At 43.4% G+C, this 20817-nt stretch overlaps 1 long non-coding RNA gene across 1 annotated transcript in view; it reads left to right on the top strand.

Moving 5' to 3' along the window:
• Nucleotides 1–673: 673 nt before the first annotated feature.
• LOC135445053 (uncharacterized) overlaps nucleotides 674–20817 on the top strand; it is a 61007-nt gene continuing 40863 nt past the window's right edge. The window contains exon 1 of the long non-coding RNA XR_010439444.1: nucleotides 674–797. This is a non-coding gene — a long non-coding RNA (uncharacterized LOC135445053). The remainder of the gene's footprint in view (nucleotides 798–20817) is intronic.

The raw sequence follows: 20817 nt of genomic DNA, 5'->3' as shown, positions 1-20817 counted from the left end.
CATGTGAATTTAATAAACCTACACTTAGTTGTCTCATCTGACATGATGACAGTTCTCAGACATGGCAGTTGCTGCCTCTTATTCATTGCAGGAGTATTTAAAGGGCTGATCAGCCATAAGTGTATGGCCAAGAGGACAGAGGGGCCTTTGGGGCATCTCCTCTCTCAGGACTCGCTGATTTCACAGGTCCTTCTATCAGCCTGTGGCTCACCTACAGACAAAGAGGCTTGTCCTCCTTTTGCTGAACTCTGTAAATCAATCTGGACTGATGTGAAAGACAAGTAACACCTGAAAAACCTGTGTTGTGTCAAAGGGATGCAGCACTGAGTAGTTTTTTTAGAGCTAATTTTAGTCTAAGTGACAACTTAGACTAAAGCAAGCAACTCTTCTGACATTTGGTACTACGATCATACCTACAGAAAACAAAATATTATCTCCCTCATTGTCAAAGGAAACAAATTACATAGTCTGAATTAAACACAACTTATGGAGGTGGTGCAAAGACACTACAGAACTGCAGAGTAAGAGCAGGTGTACAGAATCAAGGGGCTGATTGCAGCACGTGCAATGGAGTAACTGCCCTCAGCTGTGCTGGAGCCCCGGAGCGCTGAGGGGGAACTGCCGGCAGCTGGGAGCGCTCCCCCGGCCGGGCGGCATTCCCTGTCTGGCAGCTGAGCAGGGCAGCTCTGCTCCCTTTGTAGGGTATTCCTGGACCCCTCATGGCTGTGGGGTGTTCCTGGTGTGGGATCCTTCATGGCTGAGGAGAGTGGCCGCTTCTCTCTGAGGGCAGGAGCCAGGTAAGGCCCTGAGGCAGCTTCATGAGGGGACCTGGTTTGGGCGGGAAAAGGGAGCTGTTACTTGGACTGGAGATAATTGTGGGTTTTTTGTGAATTTGAGAGCCGAATGTGCTCATGATTTGATGATTTGTGACGTTTAGTTAAATATTCTGTGTATTTGAAAGTGCTGGAGTTTGGCAGGGATTTTGTGTTGGGGTTTTTTCTTTTTCTTTTTCTTTTTTTTTTTTTTTTTTTTTTTTTTTTTTTGCTATTAGGTTTCATCTGTTAAAATATTTAAATTACGAGCAATGTGTATGAAAAAATTGCTTTCTTGTCCGATATCCCTGAAAGAGAAGCTCCTTATATGAGGGGGACTGTATGTTTGGGTATTTTGGGGGTTTTTTCCCAAATGTTGGTAATGGAGGACTGAGGGGAAGAGGGTGTTCCTGTCCCTGGATCCCTCACGGCTGAGCAGAGCGGCCGCTTCTCTCTGAGGGCAGGAGCCAGATAAGGGCCTGAGGCAGCTTCGTGAGGGGACCTGGTTTGGGCGGGAAAAGGGAGCTGTTACTTTGATTTGAGAAATTTGTGGTTTTGTGAATTTGAGGGGTTTCTTTGTTCATGCTTTGTGAGGTTTATCAAGTTTTATATTCTGTATTTGGAAGTGCTGGGGTTCGGTGGTAGTTTTGTGTTTGAATTTTTCTTTTTTTGTTTTTGCTATCAGGTTTAATTTGTTAAAATATTTAAATTAGGAACAACATGTATGAAAAACTTGCCTTCCTATGCAATACCCCTGAAAAAGAAGGCCCTTATGTAAATGGGCACTATTTGTTTGTGGAATTTTGGGGGTTTTTTTCCCAAATGTTGGTAATGGAGGACTGAGGGGAAGAGGGTGTTCCTGTCCCTGGATCCCTCACGGCTGAGCAGAGCGGCTGCTTCTCTCTGAGGGCAGGAGCCAGGTAAGGGCCTGAGGCAGCTTCGTGAGGGGACCTGGTTTGGGCGGGAAAAAGGAGCTGTTATTTGGACTCCAGTATTCCCTGCTTTTTTGGGAATTTGAGAGCTGAATGTGCTCATGATTTGCGAGGTTTAATTTAATATTCTGTGTATTTGAAAGTGCTGGGGTTTGGTGGGGATTTTGAGCTTGGGTTTTTAGTTTGGTTTTGTTTGTTTTTTGCTATCAGGTTTGATTTGTTAAAATATTTATATTAGGAACAATGTGTAAGAAAAACTTACTTTCTTAAGCAATACCCTTGAAAGAGAAGGTCTGAATGAAAGAGGGAACTGTTTTAAGTTTTTGGGGTTTTGTCCCCAAGCGTTGGTAATGGAGGACTGAGGGGTAGAGGTGTTTGCTGCATGAGAAAGAAAATGTCTTTCTTGCCTAATTGAGTGAGCATGGAAACACTGTGGCTCAAAACAAAGCTGTTCTTGGGTCTCATGTGAAGGTTTTTTTCCTGCATGGTAACCATAAACACAATTTGCAGTGGCTTATCTTGCTATAAAAAATAAAAATTAACCATTTCCATCTACCTATGGCTTGTATCTTCTGCTCTGCAAAAGCACTTGGTGGTGGCAGCTGCAGTTAATGAGCTCAGCTGGGAATGATGGTGGGGAAGAGTTTGAATTGTGTTAATGGCATTTTTGCCACGTGCATTAAATATTCCTAAAACATTTATCAAGTTTAAATGTAAGTAGCAAGGAAAACTATGCAAGAGCTTGTTAATGTTTTCTTCCTCTGTATGTTTTGCTTATGAAATGGACCATTACTGGCTTCTGTTTGCATTCATTTTTAATATGAAAATAATTTTGCTAGTTGGAAATTTAATAATAGCTTTTGTGCAATTGTTTAAATGAACAGAACATGTGTTTAATGGTTTGTGGGGATCTAAGTTGGAGCAGCTAAAGCTTTGGTATAGAACCAATGCTAATGTGGTTTTGTATTAAAAGCCCATTTTAAGACACCTACCAACAATAATGTGCTACAAAAGGAAATTGGTTGGTGCATGGCTAGGTACCAGATGAGTTTTTAAACCTGTGAAATGGGTTTTTCTAATAATAGATTGGGATTTCTTTATTAAAAAACAATCTCTTATCACAGTATTTTTCATCAGTAGCACTTCAACCTCCTCCTATGCTACAAAACTTGCAAATCTGAGCTGCTTCCCTTTTAAAAAATAAACTACAAAAATAAAAAACCCAAAAGTCAGAGGTGTTAAAATTTAACCCTAGTAGCTTTTGGTAGCTTAAGATCTGTGGTTCTGTTTTTTTCCTATCCTTTCCTTTCTCTTGAAAGTCAATGTAGAGCTTCCTTTTTGACATTTTTCTTCACATCTGCTGTCTTTTTGTATTCCCTGGAGGAAAAGCCAAATGCCAAGCTGATACATAATTACAAATACACCTCGCAGTATTCCATTAAGAAAATATTTCATTAAAAAAATTCTCCAAGTCCCAAAGCTATCACAGCTAATGATGTTTGACGCCTGCTGATTGAAATGATGACTGACGGAATAATCGCTGTTACATGTGCTTACTTAGCTTGTCATCTCACAGAATCGTGTCTTAAAGATGCATGTAACTCTGACCACAGAGATTCATTTCCTGGGAGATCAGCTTTCTGTGGTAGTCTCATGATATTCTGAGAAAAAAACATTTGGAACATTATTTTAAGATTAATTGCCCCATATCTAACTATTGATCACTAGTAGCTTGAGAAAATGGTTTCAGTTTTGTCTTGCTGAGCTCTTACAGCACTGAAGCAGGGTGAGCTCACAAGGACCCACCACTGCATAGGCACCTCTTACAGGGATAAAAGAACATTTTTAATGGAAGTGGCTGAAAGTGGGGGTTGCTGAAGAGTAGTTCCAAAGTCTGGATTTATTCTGTTTGGCAGGCAGCAAGAAACAGTCAAAATGGACAATGCAAAGCACTGAAGGTCAGAGGAGAGCGTTTTGCTATATCAGCATCCTTTGATGCTTTAATGAGCATTTTTTTTATTATTCATCCAATTATGTAATACCTTAAACTGATTTCACTTGCAAATATATTGCCTATTCCCAAGTCAAATGTGCCAGAGAGCTCTGCAGTTTTTCATTTCCACAATATTTCATGACTTTTAGTGAAGCCATTACAGTAGTGGCCTTTCCTTTTTACAATAAATCCCAGGCATCAGTTATATACTTAGAAATATGAGACGTTATTTGTGACTTTGGAGATGCTAATATAGACAATTTTTTTCCCCAAAAAAAGAGAACTTTTTGTGCAGTTATGAGTAGTGTCTTTCTGGGACTGAGTTAATGAAGTCCTTGAGTTTGTGCTGGGTCAGAATCTGCTCTGGTGTTGCCCATTTCTTACACAAGGGATTTAAGGTGTACAAGAGGCTTTGCTTTCATAGCCCTGACTTTGCTGGCAGTGAGGCCCAACTTTTGCCAAAAGGAAAACGAGTCCTCAGCTCACCCTGATTTCCACTGCTGCCCCCACACCTGCCTGGAGGGCTTAAATTGCTTCACCCTCTGTAAAATGCTGCTCTGCAGGGCTTGGGTTTGTGCACCCACCTCAGCAATTACAGAGCCCCTGGCACTTCATTTGGGAGTGTACCTGTGTGAAGGGAGGACAAAATTGCTGCTTTCAGCTGCTGGTGATGGTGCTCTGATTTAGCTTTATCTGGCAGCTGAAGTTTGGCCATTTCCAGGCTCTTCCTCACAAATTAATTCTGGGCTATTATCCTCTTTAGTATTTTCCCTTTCTTGTTCATTTAAAATCCAAACTTTGGCTAACATTCTTTCCCAGGTTAGAAAAATCTTACCCAGCCTGCTGCTGTAGTTGTGTTCATTGCAAGCAGCTGCTTTGTGCCCAGCCAGTGAGAGGGTTGATGTGATCCCTTTGCCTGCAGCCCCAAACAAGTCAGTGATGAAAAGGCAGCATCCTTGGGATTGGCCTTTCTGCTCCCTGGAATTGCTGCTCCCATGGTGAGTGCTGGGCTGCAGGAGGCCAGGCCAGCATCTATCACACAGTGACTCAAGACATGGGCTTGCAAAAAAGTGATCTGCATAATCTTTGATAGTCCATTCCTGCCGTGTTGGCTTTCTCTGATGGAAGGCCAATAGTTCTGCTTCCCCTCAGAAATTACTGTCAGATGATGGAAGGGATGAATCACAAGATGAATTCTTGCATCAAGGCTGTTGAAGCCAGCTGTTATGGGAATTTCAGGGAATATCTGCTTCTGTAGCCTGGCTGCAAAAGCTGCTTGATCCACATGCAGTGGCAGTTGGGAAAGACAAGTACAGATTCATTAGCTCAGGTTTTCAACTGTTTGACTGGATCATTTTCTAGCAGGCATTACCCTTTTCCCGTGGGCGGATGTAGCCTTTGTTTTCCCATGTGTGACAATCAATTTTAGGGTCCTGTTGTGGGGTGAATTTATGATGAATGCATCCCCACTCATCTGTTTAACCCAGAAATGTTTTGCACCTTTAAAACTGGTTCCAAGAGCAAAGCGGGGGAAGAGAAGAATCAGGGATGCCCAGCTGCCAGACTGCAGTGTGTGCTGACAGGAGCTGCAGTATCCCTTAGCCCAGGAGCAGGAATTGTGCATGCAGAGCGAGTTCCTTTACAAATGAGAGAGCCCTGCCAAGCTGAGCTATCCTTGGGATTTAATGGATGTCCCAAAGCACAGCAGATGCCTTGGGCCTTGCACACAACTCTGCCACTGTTACTGAGAACAGTCTGGGGCTCTCTAAAGACCTTCCTGTAATCATGCAGAGCAAACCTGGCCCTGCCTTGGTATGGGTTGTTTTCCATCCCTGGGCTCTGAGGCTGCAGCCTGCAGGTTTCAGGAGTGCACCCTGCCCACATTGTCCAGTTACATGTGGCACAAACACAGACTTCCATGTATTGTATAAAAAACCCTGAAATCTCCAAACCAGAGGAGTTCAATATTTAATAGTGAGGGCTAAGAATGGTCTTCTGTGGTGGGAATCATATTCCTGCACTTCAGTATGTTTTGTGTTGGGCTGTTTGTTTGCCTCTGGTGTTTACTTTGGTCCCATTCCCCACCAAGTAAGAGCAGCTACTCCTCTCTCCCATCTTTAGCTGGGAGCACACTTTGCAATAGAGGGAATTTCTTGTTTAAGAGCTTAAAAACAATTATTTGGGTGAGTAGTATTGATCTGAGGATTGTGTTCAAAGTACAAGAGTGTGTAAACTAGTGGGTTTAGAAATAGCAGTTGGTACATGGCTTCAAGTAATTCACTTCAAAATGGTGTTGGAGTGTTCTTGTGGATTCTGCTGAATGTTTTGTGTCATGTTTGGAGATCTGTATTCTCAGAAGAGTTGCACTGCATGGTTTATATAGAATCAAATTATATCCACTTTGATGGTGGAAACTGCCAGCAATGAGTGACCCCTTTCCTCCAGCTGATATTAAAAATGTTCTTTGATATGATGGGAATTACTCAAATACTGTGATTTTTATAAAAGCTTGAAAGTAGGTGAGATGTTCTGCTGCTGTGTGGGAGAAAATATATTATTTAACATAAGAAACTATGCATGGCACATTAAAGAGGGTTGGTTGGCTTGAATGCATTTGAATTCTTTATCATGACAGTTTGTGCTGCTAATGAGGTGCTATTGGGAGTGAAAGCCATTTTGCAGAATTGCTTCCTCAGCCATTTTGCACGGTAATGAATCCCCTCCAAGCTTGGGGCTGCAGGATTTGCCTTTCCCTCTCTCCATGGAAGGGGACCCCTCACTCCGGCAGAAGCTGCAATTAGAGCTTTGCTGGAAGGGCCTGTGCTGCCCTGTGTGCGCACCTCGTGGGTGTGGGCTGGGCAGAAAGCCACTTGGGGAGCAGAATGCACACACTTGCCTTCTGAAGTTACTCAGAACAGAGTTTTTCAAGTGCTTGAAGTATTTTATGCTGCATTTATTTCAATTATTATGAATTATATATCACTCATTATGATCTGTACTAAGCCATATTTTCTCCTGAACCCGTCCTGCTTCCAGCTTTTACTCTCCTATGGCACATTGAGGTTCATAACCAAATAATCCTGTTCCCTTGTGAGTAATGCCTTCCTCTCTCAGCTGTTTCCCTGAGGGCTGCACAGCACAACATACACTTTTCTTTCATGGTCCTGAAAGAAAAGCATTTCCCCTGTGCCACCAGTCAGAACAGCAAGACATTTAATCAGCTGTCAAGCCTGTCTGATAGGCTGGCACGTTTAAACCTTAAATCAGAATGGGTTTGGTGTTTGTGTTTGGTTGGTTTTTATTTCCTTTTCCCCCTACACTAACAAACCTCAGGCAGGGAGATGTGACAGCTCTGCTTAGTGCCAGCAGCTCTCAGGGAGGTGAGGGGACAGGATCTCTGCTGTTGGATCACAGCAGCACCATCCCAGTGATCTGTATTGCTCATTATCTGCTTTAGTATTCCCTCGAGTGCACCAGATGTGATGGATTTTATCATCAGCTGGGATCTTGGATTCAGCTGCATTTATTTCACCAGGGCTCTACAGAGGTCTGCAAACCAATACCTGGCCTTAGATGTTAAACAAACAAAAATATGATCAAAATATGATCTTCTGATCAAATATCCTGCTGAGGTACCTAATTTATTTAACCTTCTATTTCCACACTTAATTACCTTTGATTCTTACAAAATCTCATAGTAAATCTTTCTCCCCTTCTGCCTTTCCACAGAGAGCAGGAGCTTTATTCTTATTTTTTTAACAGCAGCTATCACAATACCTCTGAAAAATGAATTTATTAAAAATGTTTTTAAGAGTGGCTGTTTTCCTCTAAGCAGGAAGCAGATTGAGCAACATACAAGTATTCTTCATAAAAATCATTCAGCTGAAGTTAATGAATGTGAGCATGGGGGGATCAATCAGCCATGTACAGGAAATGATACAGAAACACATTATGCCAAGAGCTCACCACAACTTCAGCTTAGCTGCCTGAACAAAGTCAAGCCATAACTTACCCCCTTCCCAGATCTTACCAGATGCTGGTAGAGGTAAATCTGTGCTTGAGTGGAGTGTGGTTTACAGCCAAAAATGGGGGCTTGAGGTGGGTTGCAGGGAGGCTCCAAAAAAGAAAACCCCTCAAACCTTCAGCTCTTCTGGAGAAACTTTATCAATGCAATACCAGGATATGTTGAAATGAAACCTAAACTTTTGAGGGCTGATTGGTTGGTTTTCTTTAGTTAGAAATATCTTCAAGTGTTCCTTAAATCACAGACAGGTTGAATGCCATTTTCCATGGAGTGAAGGACACTGTGTTCACCTAGCAGTGACCTGCTTCCCCTAACCAAATGGCATTTGACTTTGGTTTTTGTTTTCCGAACATTTGCTCTATAATGAAATGCCAGGTTTGAGTTGGTGCTGGTTGGGTTTGGGTTTTTTGTGGTCATGGTAAAGCTTTCCTTTGATCTGCTTTGTCACTTGTTTTTGCATTCCTGCTGTTCACATTCTGTCCACATAGCTCTGGACTGGAATGAGGATGTGTCCCTCGATAACAACAATCAGGGACGTTTTTATTCCTGGCTGCAAGTCATTCCATTCACAAGTGCTTTTTAATTGCAAGGGGCTTCCACTAAGTGGAAGATAGCTGGGATTAATTTCTGTGTGGAGCAGCTAATTGTGTTTAATATTCGACCTTGCCTGCCATTGAACTGCCAGAACCATCAGGAACAAACATGAAGTCTGGCTGGAGCAGCTGAGCTCAGCCTGGCAACCATAAGAGAAAAAAAACCCAACAAAATCCCAAAATTTATGGGGGCTGGGCTGTGAGAGCTGTCTACACAGCCTCTTCCTCAAAAGCAAAGATGAATTTTTGTCTGTGGCACAAGAACAGTGCGTGGAGTAGTAATATCGTGAAGCCATGGCTGTTTTTATTCCTGAATGAGGAACAGCAGAACTACTGTCATTTTCTCCAGTCCTGCTTGCCTTAGGCTGGAGGGTAGAGCAGCACTTGTTTCCATGGAGATGCTTTTTTAGCAGGAGAACTTGGCCTTGTGAGTCTCTGAGACAGCAAAGAGCTGATTTCCATCACTGCTGTCCGATGGAAGGACATCGTGGGTGAAGGGATGTCTTTCATCCTAAACCTTGAGGGGAGGGGTGGGCTGTTGGAAAAGGTCATTGGCACATTGGGATCTTGCAGTTCAACTCCCAGAAGTCATAAACTGCCCCCTCACATCTGGAGCTGCTAAACATCTAAGCATGAATGTCCATAACAATCCTGTGCTTTATGAAATTGGAAATGCAGCAGATGAGAGAGTAGTGGGAGTGTTGTCTTCTTGTGGGATTTTTGGGAATGTGTAGACTTGGAATCAAGGCCCTTTACAGATGAGAAAGGAGACAGCACCATAAAGGGTGGGTGGATTAATATCAACCCGTTGTTGATATTAAGGTTTTCTTATAAAAAACCCTTCTCTTTCCTCACATCTTACAAAACTAATGGGGCAATCTAGGCTTAGAAAATCCATTGAAGCACAAGCAAGAAGGTTTTCCATTGGCTTCAGTGAGAAATACCTGTGGCTCTGCTCTTGCAGCAAATGAAAGGCTTTCAGATGTGCAATGGTATTAGCAATGGAAATTGAGATGCTGCTCCCATGGGAATGAATTTCTTTTTGTTGGCGTTAATGACTGGAAGATTGGGCTCACAAAGGAAAAAAAAATCCATTCTGTTTGCAAAATGAAATGAAAACTGAAGCCAAATTTTGGATAGAGCTTTCAAAGGAATGGCATTCTAGATATCTATTGATGATCCATGCAAAGTTGGTGAACTGATCCAGTCGGGATCCTCCCCCAGTCCAGTGCCTGGGCATATTCCAGTCCAGGTTTTTCCCCATTCCGGTTTCCCGGTAGAATCCAGTCCAGGTTTTCCCTCCCCTTGTCGGTCCCTGCCCTGTTCCCCAAGATTTGTGCAGGAGAGGTAAGGGGAAAAATTCAAGTTGATTTTTGGAGGGAAGCTGGGGTAAGATTTGAAAGCATCTTATACTCAGTGAGTTTCCCATTGGCAGCAGCTGCTTCCCTCTTGCGTAGTTATTTCCAACTAATTGGGCTTGTGGCAAAAACTCCGTGTGAGAATTTACAGCCAAAATGGCCTCAACAAAGGCATCAGCAAGTGCAGACAAATTCAGTGAAGTACTTCATCCTGCCTAACAGTGAGAATTACTGGCACAGGTATGCAGGCAAGATTCTACCAAAATGTGGATGCTCTTTAGTGCACAGTATTCAGGTTTTCCACTTCAGGATAAAGCCAAATAAAAACAGACTCCTATGAGATCTGTTCAATTTTTAAATACTTATTCATCATCCCATACTTATTTCTGTGGCTACATTTCTGTTTCCCTAAACAAATTTCCATTTTAATCTTGTAGTCCCCATGTAACTTTGAAAATTCTTAGGTGACATCTTTTTAAAGGAAATTAGAGCAAGGATGAGCATTTTACAGTGCTTCAGACTCTGCCCAATGTCATCTTTTCTCCAGTAATAAGGCCAGCGTGCTTTCAAGGACTATGCTTCCAAATATCCCATTTTTTTAGAGGAATTGCCAACAGAGAAACCATTCTTCATCTTTAATTATTTAGGAGAGAGACTGCCAGCAGCAAGAACCCAAGCACAGACCTATCAAATGAATGGCAGCAATTTCTGGGGCCGGTACCTACTGGGGTTTGTTCACAGCAAACAAGGCCTGAACACTCCCAATTACAGAGATGTCCAGGGGTGTCCAGGGCACCTTTTAATGGGACGGGACCCCTCCTGATTTTGCAAGGAAGCTCCTTCTGTTGGCAGGATAAAGGAAGCTGCTCTTGGAATAAGGTCTAATTTCCATTTTCCAATGGAAAATTTATTCTTGGTAGCTCCCTCACCTTCTTCAGCTCCAGCTGAATTTCTTGGTTTCTTCCTTGCAAATTCTCTGATTCCAACAGGGTCACAAATTTGCAGGTGTGATTTATGTGGCTGTAGAGCTGCAGGAAATGCTCAGTCATGGCTTCTGAGGTGATTACAGACCCCAGGAAAAGGAAGTGGTTTTCAGAAAAATCATGGCAGAGTTTGCATTTATAAAACAGGCCAGATAGTTGTGATAAATACCTTTACATCTAAATTGTCAGAAAGTTCCAGACTGAAGGGGAAGAGTGTGGGTTGGAAGTGACGAAAAAAGTCAGGCAGGTAAAGTCAAACTCAGTGCTTACCAACATCCATCAAGGCAAGACCTTGGCAGCGCCTTTTCTGCTTCTAAGGTGCACATTAGGAAATACTCATTTCAAGACACCAGGAAACAGCGACAAACTGCCCACTGACATATCCATACCACTTTTGTTTGCATGTAAAGAAGTTCTTATGTGGCAAGATTCACTTAACTGGTGCATCTGTCAATGCACATGCTTCAATCAAAGCTTTTAATATAAAGAAACCTCCTGTTACTCAGCTCTCCTCCACAGGGTGTTACAAAGTTAATCTTGATGGAACTCAGGAAGCTGCTGAAAACCTCTCTCTTTCCAAGAGGTCATGTGGGCGAGGCCAAATTCCAAATATGGTCATGTGGATGGGGCTGTGCTGAAATAAGGAAATGTGGGCATAGCCAAATTCCAAATATGGCCATGTGGGTGGGGCTATGTCCAGATATGGTCATGTGGGTGTAGTCAAATTACAAATATGGATATGTGGGTGGGGCAGCACCCAAATAAGGAAATGTAGGTGTGGTCAGATCCAAATATGGTTATGTGGGTGGGGCTATGCCCAAATATGGTAAGGTGGGCATGGCCAAATTCTAAATAGGGTCATGTGGGCCGGGCTATGCCCAAATAAGGAACCATGGGTGTGGTCAGATTCCGAATACGGTAATGTGGGCGTGACCAGATTCTAAATGTGGTGATGTGGGCGGGTTATGCCCAAATAAGGAAACATGGGTATGGCTGAATTACAAATAAAGTCATGTGGGTGAGGCTATGCCCAAACATGGTCATGTGGGCATGGCCAAGTTCCAAATGTGGTTATGTGGGCGGGGCTAAACCCAAATAAGGAAAAGTGGACGGGGCTATGCCTGAACAAGGAGATGTGGGCGTGGCCAAATTCCAAATGTGGTCCAGGATCTAGTTGCTGCAGGGTTAATAGTGTCAGGATGATATTTGCATTAGCTAGCTAATTATTTGATTCATCTGCATGTTAAATGTCTGATTTTTATGTTAATTGGACATATTTCTGGCAAGGGCAAAATAACATCTGACAGTGACATTTAATGTCATTTGAATCTGGCTAATGTTGAAGCAGTAATTTCTGTTCTGGTGTTAGGATGAAAACAGAAGTGTTCAATGCTTTGGTAGCAATTCCCACATCCCACAACTGCAGGGGGAGATGGACAGAACTCCCCCTGCCCTGTCTGGCTGTGCCACCACTGTCCTTTCATTCCCTTCTCCTGATGAAAACACAAGGATGCAGTTTGTCCTCCTCTTCCCTCTGCCCTCCATTGTGCTCTCTTGTCAGCTAGAACAGAAGGAGTTGAAAAAAAGCTTTGTACTTTGCCAAACCCCCCAACTTAATGACTTTGGCTTGTCTGGGTTGCTAGGCCTGCATTTTACATCACAGTATTTTGAAACGTTGCTAAAATTTTAAACTTGGTGAAGAACTGGGGGAAAATAGCTCCTTTATATTAATAATTAAATGGGAACAAACCAACAAACCCATTTCTTTTTCTACCACTTTGATGAGAAGGAAATAGCACAAGGTGGTTTGTGCAGGGGTTGGTTTGCTTGCAGGGACAGATCAGGTGATCTGGGAGCCTGAGACACTCAAATGATGGATGCTGGGGTTCAGCAAGGCACTTAGACATGTGACTGACCTTAAACACCTTGGACAAAATCATTGCTGCCCAAAGTCAATACCGTTGAGCTCTGGTTCCTCCAGCACAGGCAGTGGATCATCCATTGCAGGCCTTGGTGCTCCCTGCCAAGCAGCAGCACAAATGTACCTGTTGGAAGGTGTAATTGGTGTGTGCATGGAGAGGTTTCTCTCTCGGCTGTGGGGAGGGAGAGGAATTCTTGTAGTTTGTGATATTGTAGAAGCTTGCAAATATTTCTCAGCAAACAGTAGTTCCAAGCCTGTGGGGCTGTAAATGAGCTTTGTTTCGTTGATTTCCATGGCTCTGTGCCAGTTTACTGAAGGACAAGATAAACTTCTGAATTTCCCTCTGCCCCTTTGCTGTTTGTTGTTCCCAAAAGCTGCTCAGAGCAATCTGAGGCTGAGTGTCTGTCCCACGAGCTGCTGACAGCAGAGCTCCAAGCCCAGGGCTGTTGCAGGGTCCTGGGGGATGCACACTCCACTTCTGCTTTGTCAGCCAAGGGTGCCTCAGTCACAACAGCAAGCTGGCACTGAAGTTTACTGACTTGGCACTGTTGGGTTTGGTTGGAGACTCATAAATGTGCTTTAAATCCAAAGGCATGGGGTGTGCCTGAAGCATGGCAGTACCAGCATTCTTTCGTTAGCTGAAAGAAAATCAGAAAGAGCAGGTATGAAGCCTTACCTCTCTCAGGTACCTATCTCCTGTGGCTCAGCAGTGCTGGAGAGTTACAGCCCAGAGCTGCTGCTGCTGCTTCTTAACACCTCGTTTGTGCTCCTGGCTGGGGGCAGATGGATTCATTCCCTTAAAGCAGAGAACAACATTGGCTGCTCTGTGCAGTGACCTGAAGGACACACTGAGGAAGTGGGAGACTCAAAGCTTTCTCTCTCTCGTTTTTACATTTCCATAAGTGTGGTTTGGAGGTACCATAAATCAGTCACCTCTTGCCACCACGTTGTAAAGAGGACAAGTGAGAGAGCTGGGCTAAGAATACAGGACTGAAGTTCATATTCCAATGACAAGGTACTTGCCAGGGGGGGAGTTTTGGACAGCCAGCAGGGGCCTGGGTGTGCTTAGGGAGAAGCCTGTGTTACAGCTGGAATGACAGCAGTGGAGCTGTACTGGTGCTCTAACTAGAGAACCAACCTAAATGTTGCATTACATACAAAATATACATAGTTTGAGACTGATTTAGACACCTAAGAAGCTCCACTTTGGAGGTAGCATTTACTGATGAGTTATTGGCTGTATCTATAGCTCACTGAACAGAGCCCCAGCTCAAATAATTTGTTTGCTATTGACAGGAGCTGAGGTTGAAGTAAATTAATTTAGTCAAGCTCATCGATTTTTCACTACTTATGAAGAAGAGAGGTAACATTATCTAGGTGCTGCAATCACAAGGCTTCTCTCAAAGGGTCATATTCTGCTTCCTCTGAAGGTAATTCAAGGAAGGTGATAACTGTGTGTGCCTCCTGCATTTTCCCAAAGAGGAGCCAGTTCTGACACTGCACTTAAATTTAGGGTGACGTTTTCCAAAGGCTGAAATCTTTTTGGAAATCAGAGAGATGTAGTCATGGTAGCTGTAGAGATTGCACAATCTCAACAAAATGAACAGTAAAACACCAGGAGCAGGAATTTTACAGCTTCAAAGGGGATTTGTGTTCTGTCTCCTGTCTGGAAGTACAGTGTAATCAGAACTGCAAGGTGGAATTTATCTCAACATGTCCAAGAGAAACACTGCTCATAAATTATGACTTGTGAGCCTAAAATCCCTTTCTAGTTAGGGTATGCCTCGAGGCTGGGGGAGGTTGGGTAAGGTACCAGGGGTCTGGAGGAGAAGGGAAATGCCTGGTGCCTCACTGAGCTCACTGAGTGCCTGTTCCTGGGGGCACTTTGCCCTAATTCCCAGGGATGGCATCTTCCCATCACTGTCCCCTGAGTGATGCCACCAGGCTGAGCCTCCTCCTGCCATTCACTCTGGGATGCCACATGAAGTGTCTTTGTGCCCTGATGGGGAAAGGCAGCTTTTGTGTGAGGGCAGCTGAATTCTCTGAGCAGAGATCAGTGGATTGGTTCCTTGTTTTATTTATACCCTAGTCCTGTGTAGCAGTTGTTCTCAAAAAAAGCCAACCTCTTTCCTTGTATCCTGAAATCCCCATGTCAGCCAGGCAGGCTGCTGTACTGCCAAAATGATCCATTATTTACCTATGGATATCTCAATTGTTGCTATCCTTGACTGGGCTTGTTCTTTTCTTTATTGGTTTTCTTAGGGGGATTAAAATTAACCAGATATTGAATGGTTTTGTATCAATCAGATGGAGATGCATTTATGTACAGAATTAATGCAGCTCTGCCCAAGTGATGAATCAGTGGAACTGTGAGTGTGTGGGCTCGGTGTGTGGTTATGCCAAGGATTTAGGGAGAGGTTAGCACTGAGACTGCTAAGCCCAGGTGACTTTGATTGACATTCATTATTCATAAAGGTTTAATTTCATTTAATAGCAAGATTAAACTCATCAGTATCATTTATTGAAACTGATGGGGGGGAAGTATGCAAAAATTACTTATATCATTTGCATGGAACTTCCTTAACGAAAAAAAAGTCACAGAACAATAATGTAAAGTATATAGGAAATGGTCCTGTTAATTATTTGAGAAGTTATCAACATTTTGTGTTGTATCAGGAATTATTGGAAAGTCTGATGTGCTCTGCCTCAGTCTCGTTGATACCAAAGTGTTGGGTACTCTGTGGTGCCTTGTGAGCATTCTGTAGTGCCCAGTGGTTTGCATGTGCATGGCTGCCATGGCACAGGTTTGTGACACACTCGTTTGTCTTCATCTGTCATCAAAATGCCTCATTTAGGCAGATGGCCATGCTTTAATCAGTCATTAATTACTCAAAAAAGCCCTTGTGTGGTAGGGGTGATGTAACTGCAATTACCTCCTATTTAAGTGTGGGAAAGGTGTGATAACTGCTCACTCAGTAGCTGAATTTGAGCTGATGGTTATTATGGTGTGCAGTGTAATTGCAATGCAGTTAAAATGCAGAGATTTCTAATATGAAGAGTACTTCATCTATCAAGTGGCACTAATAGGTGGATCACTCTCAGGAGCTCCCAGTTCCATTACTTATCCCATGTCAGAGCCCAGAGTTTCCAGCTCTGTCAGTGCCCAGCTGCTCTGGGAGCTCACCTGTTCAAACACGGAGCTCCTGCAGAGCCAGCTCAGTGATATTTATTCATTTGAAATGATGTGGATGCTTCTGATTAAATAGTTACGTGTGACTTTAGGAGTAAAAATAGAGCTTCCTTTATGAGGACCTACCAAAGAATATGTACATTGTAAATGGAATTGCTTGGCAGTTGTTTTCATCTTGGGACAAGTATGATCATCTTCTGAAGGGAAAAACAAAACATCAAAGGCAATAGGGTCACAGGTTTCTTCAAGAATGTTGTATTTGCAGATATAAAGACAAAACTGCTACCTGTAATTTTTATGGGAGGTGTTAAGTAATGATAGGGAGGTTCAAAATGCTATGTAAGTTCAACTTCTGCAGCTTTCAAACCAGTTTTCTGCAATTATTAAGGAAAAGAATCCCGTCCTACTTTGGTGCTGAGCTAGAAAGGGAATTAGAAGGGTCTCCCTCTGCACAGGATTGCAAGAAGCACTGGGTGATTCCTGCTCTCACTGCTGAGGGGAATCTCTGCTGCCTTTACAGGCTGCTGCCATTGCTGCTGGAGGAGAGGCCACTTTTAACCCAGGAGGGATCTCCTGAGGCTGAACTTGACTCCAAGGGGATCAGGATTGGAAGTTTCACCCTGAAAGCTTACAGGGTTAGGTTGTGTGTGAATAAAAGCAGAGTTGTGGAGCTTGGGGCAGGGTCTAACTGTGCACACATCATTTCCAGCTTGTGCTGTGTGTAACCATGTAGGGAAATATCCCTTATTGCTTGTAGCCATGTAGAAGCAGCTCCAGCCACTCTCTCTTCAGGGTTTTGGAGGCATTTTATAAACAAGGGATATTTGCCTGGCTGCCAGCAGTTGTCCTGGGAGTGACAGAGAAGTGATCCATTTGTGCCAAGCTGAGTTTGACTGTGCTGAATTTAGAGTGTGAGGGCTCTGAACAATCAGGGAAATGAGAGCAGGAAGGGATCAGCCAGCACATGTGAGCAGTGGGATCCCAGTGCGGGCGTGAGCAGTGGGATCCCAGTGCGGGCGTGAGCAGTGGGATCCCAGTGCGGGCGTGAGCAGTGGGATCCCAGTGCGGGCGTGAGCAGTGGGATCCCAGTGCGGGCGTGAGCAGCGGGATCCCAATGCAGGTGTGAGCAGTGGGATCCCAATGCGGGCGTGAGCAGTGGGATCCCAATGCGGGCGTGAGCAGCGGGATCCCAGTGCGGGCGTGAGCAGTGGGATCCCAGTGCGGGCGTGAGCAGCGGGATCCCAGTGCGGGCGTGAGCAATGGATCCCAGTGCGGGCGTGAGCGGTGGGATCTCAGTGCAGGTGTGAGCAGTGGATCCAAATGCTCTGTGGACAGAGAGATCAGGTCGATAACATCAGGCTGCAGGAGACAAAAAGGCGTTTGAATCATAAAGCAGCTGAAAACTTGCCAGACTAATTTTTCTTCCCCACTTTTTGTCACTCTTTGAACAGCACAGAGCTCCCATAGCACAGCCACTGGAATGGGAACACAGATGCAGAAAGGGAAGCACCAAACTGTGGGGGTGTACCAAACTGGCATCCCAATTGTGGCATCCAGGAGCTGGGTGTTGTGAGAGAGGGAGCTTTGTAGTGTGTCAGGAATGAGCTCTTGGCCATTTTTGGTCTCTTTTAAATTTGCCATTGAGGATATCGAAGTAGCAATCTTGGTCTGAGATTGCTCTGCAGCTGCTTGCTGTGGCCTTGTGGGCAGCACCTCCACACACATTCCTTCCATATCTGAGGCATGTGCATCTCCCAGAGCTCTTAGTGGAGCAGTGTGCACCAATTCAGTAGCTGCTGAAAGATGGAATAAGTGAGTACTGAAGATCCCTGCTAACTGCACAGACCAGAGACATTCCTTTCCCTTGGAATCCCCATTAATTTCTGGATTTGTTTGGGTAAAACAGTCTTTTGGTCTGAAAATATCAGAAGCACTGACCTTTATATACAAAACAGGCACTTTGGTAATCTTCCCCTCTATTTTTCATGGTTTGTGGTTATTGGTGCTCAAAGCCTTTAAAATTTCTTATTTGAAAACTTGATATCCTTCTTCAGAGAAAGAAATTGTTAAAAGTTGAGCTCATGGCCTTCCTAGTTAGAGATGGGATGTGAGAGGTCAACTCTTAGTTAAGGATTCCTTGATAGATTTTTTTTTTTTTGGGGGGGGGGGGAAATGTGGAGAGTGGCTAGCATACATTTTTGATTCCTTTCAATTAAAATGCTACAGTATTTTTATGTTCAAAGTGGCATGATTAACTTTGTGTTCTGGAAAACATTGGAGAAACTTTTTGTACATTGTTCATATGGGTGCTGTGACCGTCAAACTGCAGCAAAGTGTCAGCCCAGCCCAGGGCTGGTGCAGCCTCTGTCCTTTGATTTTTACTGGCTACATTTTAGATTGCTGACATCTTGTTGGGTTGTCTGATTTGGGGATGAGCTCAGTTTTAAAAAGAGCCTGATTTATTTTGTTTTTCAAGCTAATTGTCCAAGTAGAGATCACATTTATTGAGAATAACCTTAGCAGTTTAGAATATTGCAATTGGAGTTTTCTCTGCTTTAAGATTGGAATAGAAACAAAAGCCATCTGCTTTTCAGCTTTGTCTGTGGATATCCATCATCTCACTGGCAATTTTGTTCACTGTGCTCCCTGCTGATGTGTTTCCTCTGACTAAATTCCCTGGAAAAGCACAGAAATTGTATGGCTCCTTCTCAGAAATGGCAATGAGAGGCAAACATAATAGAGAAGATACATTTTAACTTTTTCCCCATCTGAAATGTTTTATGTTAAAATGATATAGACCTGAACCCAACCTGTGTGGCTGGCAGTGACCAGGTAAAGCAGCAGGCAGTGATTTTCAAATGTTTTGATTATTGTATTTTTACACCTTAGGGATATTTAATTCAGCAATAACTTAAGGCTAATGTATTTTAATGTACTGTAGCATTTTAACAAGTGCCTTGTAGCAATGGTTAAAGTCACAAAATGGTTTCTGTTAAACTTTGTTGTTTTCAAACACTCCAGACTTCCTCTGTCAGCATAGATAGTCTGGATTTGATCTGTGCCCAAAGCAGATCTCCTGGGGTTTGTTACTTACCTCTATGCATTATTTACAAAAGCAAAAGGCTTGGCTTCTTTTGAGTCATGGCCATCATAAAAATTGTCCTTTGTGTTGGAGTTTATAAGGTAAAATTGCAAATTTCCTCTTTGTGGGTTTCAGAGAGGTACCATTCAACTCTGAACCTCAGAGCTGACTCAGAGCCACGTCCTGTCTGCATTTTCATGTGTTTAAGCCTCGTGTTAGTGAGGACCCTGCTAGAGGGATGAGGATTTGAAGGTCTTGCTGCAGTAACATTTTCTATTTTGCCACCTAGGAAGAATCATTCAGTCTTGTATATTCCATGTTTTGATAGACAACCCGATGTTTTTGAACAAAGATGATTGTTTCTCTTTTTTAAAACCAAATGAGCTGGGATGCCTTTTGAATAACTTCAGTGGCAGGCACAAATGACTTGCAGATGCCTCGTGCTTTTCTTTGCAGTGGCTGAAGAGCTGATTTCTCTTGTAGCTGCTTCTGGCAGGTTTGATGTTCAAAAGGTTGGTTACATGAGAATAAAAAGAACTAATCTTAAATGGCATCTTTGAACTAGACAGAGTGTAAAATAAAAATTCTAAATGGTTGATATGAGGCTTGAAATGTCGCTTGAAGAGAAGACTAGGACCAGTCACCTCCTTTATGAGGAATCTTTTCTTGAGGGTTGGCTTTTCTGCCTCCTTTGCTGAAATTTCCATGCAGCTATTTTATTGTCCAATTACTGCCAGTGAAAGTTATTTCTTTTGTCTTAACAGCCATTTCTGAAAGTTCTGTGCCCCTCCTAACCCCACAAAAGCCTCTTTATTCCATTTGCCTCTGTGGTAAGCAGCCTGTGTGTCTGTTCTTTGCTTCCTTTGCACCTTGGTCTTCATAATCAATACTGCCCAAAGTTCAGATCTAATGCTTGCAGTCACTTGGGAACCTCCAGCACACACAGAGGTGATCAGAACTGCAGTGCTCACAGAAGATAGCACGTGGGATGGGGGTGTCTGGTCCCCCTTGCATTTCCAGCATCTGTGTGAGGTATAAATGTAACCTGACTCAGTTTACCTCTGTTTTGGGTCAGTGGTTTAGCACTGGGTCTGCCAAGCGACTTTTTCTCTTTAATTTTGTCTATAGTCTCAGCTCCAGTTAATGTGTACCTTTGTCTGAGGAAAATAATCTACTTTCTGATCATTTTTTTCCATGCTTTATAGTTGGGATCATCTCTGTTTAATCAATATTCAACTGGATTTTTTTATCCAGCTCATTATCAAAGATGTAAAATTGTATCAGTCAATGTGACAGCAAACATTGCTGTATCTATTCCTTCCACTTACAGTCTATACCCTTGGTTTCCTTTTTAATTAAATATTTTCAGTGTTTTTCTGCATGTTAGCACATTGTTCAGGTATTGCCTTGCCAGATTCCTTACTTTAAAATTCCAGGGTTATAACCAGCTGATAAATTTTAGTCAAATTAAAAGCATATTTCTCCTTCCCCATCTCCTCTTTGCTCCATCAAGCAATTTTTTCCTCATTTGTGTTTTTTGCAAAATAAAGCAGTTTGGGTTGTTGCCATAGCTGCTTTGAACTTTCATTGCTCAGGCTTGAGCCCTGCAAACAGCTCTAGAAATGCCTCCTGCCACTGATTTATTTTATGGAAATGTTCAGCCTGTGCCAAGCAGGAGAGGGCCCTGAGCTGGAGCCCAGGTTCAGAGGTGTCAGGGCAGGAGTATCCATGGAAACAAAGCTCCCTGCGGATGTGCAGGTGTCCTCCAGCCCAGGCAGGCAGAGCTGGGCTGTGCTGCCCTGTGTGTGCCAGCCCTCACCTGCACAGCTCTGGGCACATCCCACAGCTTCCCTGCACAGGATCACTTCTGCAGGGATGAAATCATGGATCCAGCACCTCATGCTGTCTTTGTAGAGAAAAAAGGAACCT

Source organism: Zonotrichia leucophrys, chromosome 3 (assembly GCF_028769735.1).
Source record: "Zonotrichia leucophrys gambelii isolate GWCS_2022_RI chromosome 3, RI_Zleu_2.0, whole genome shotgun sequence".
NCBI classification, from domain to species: Eukaryota; Metazoa; Chordata; class Aves; order Passeriformes; family Passerellidae; genus Zonotrichia; species Zonotrichia leucophrys.
Note: the sequence above shows the minus strand (reverse complement) of the source record. Positions and strands in the feature narration are given on the sequence as shown.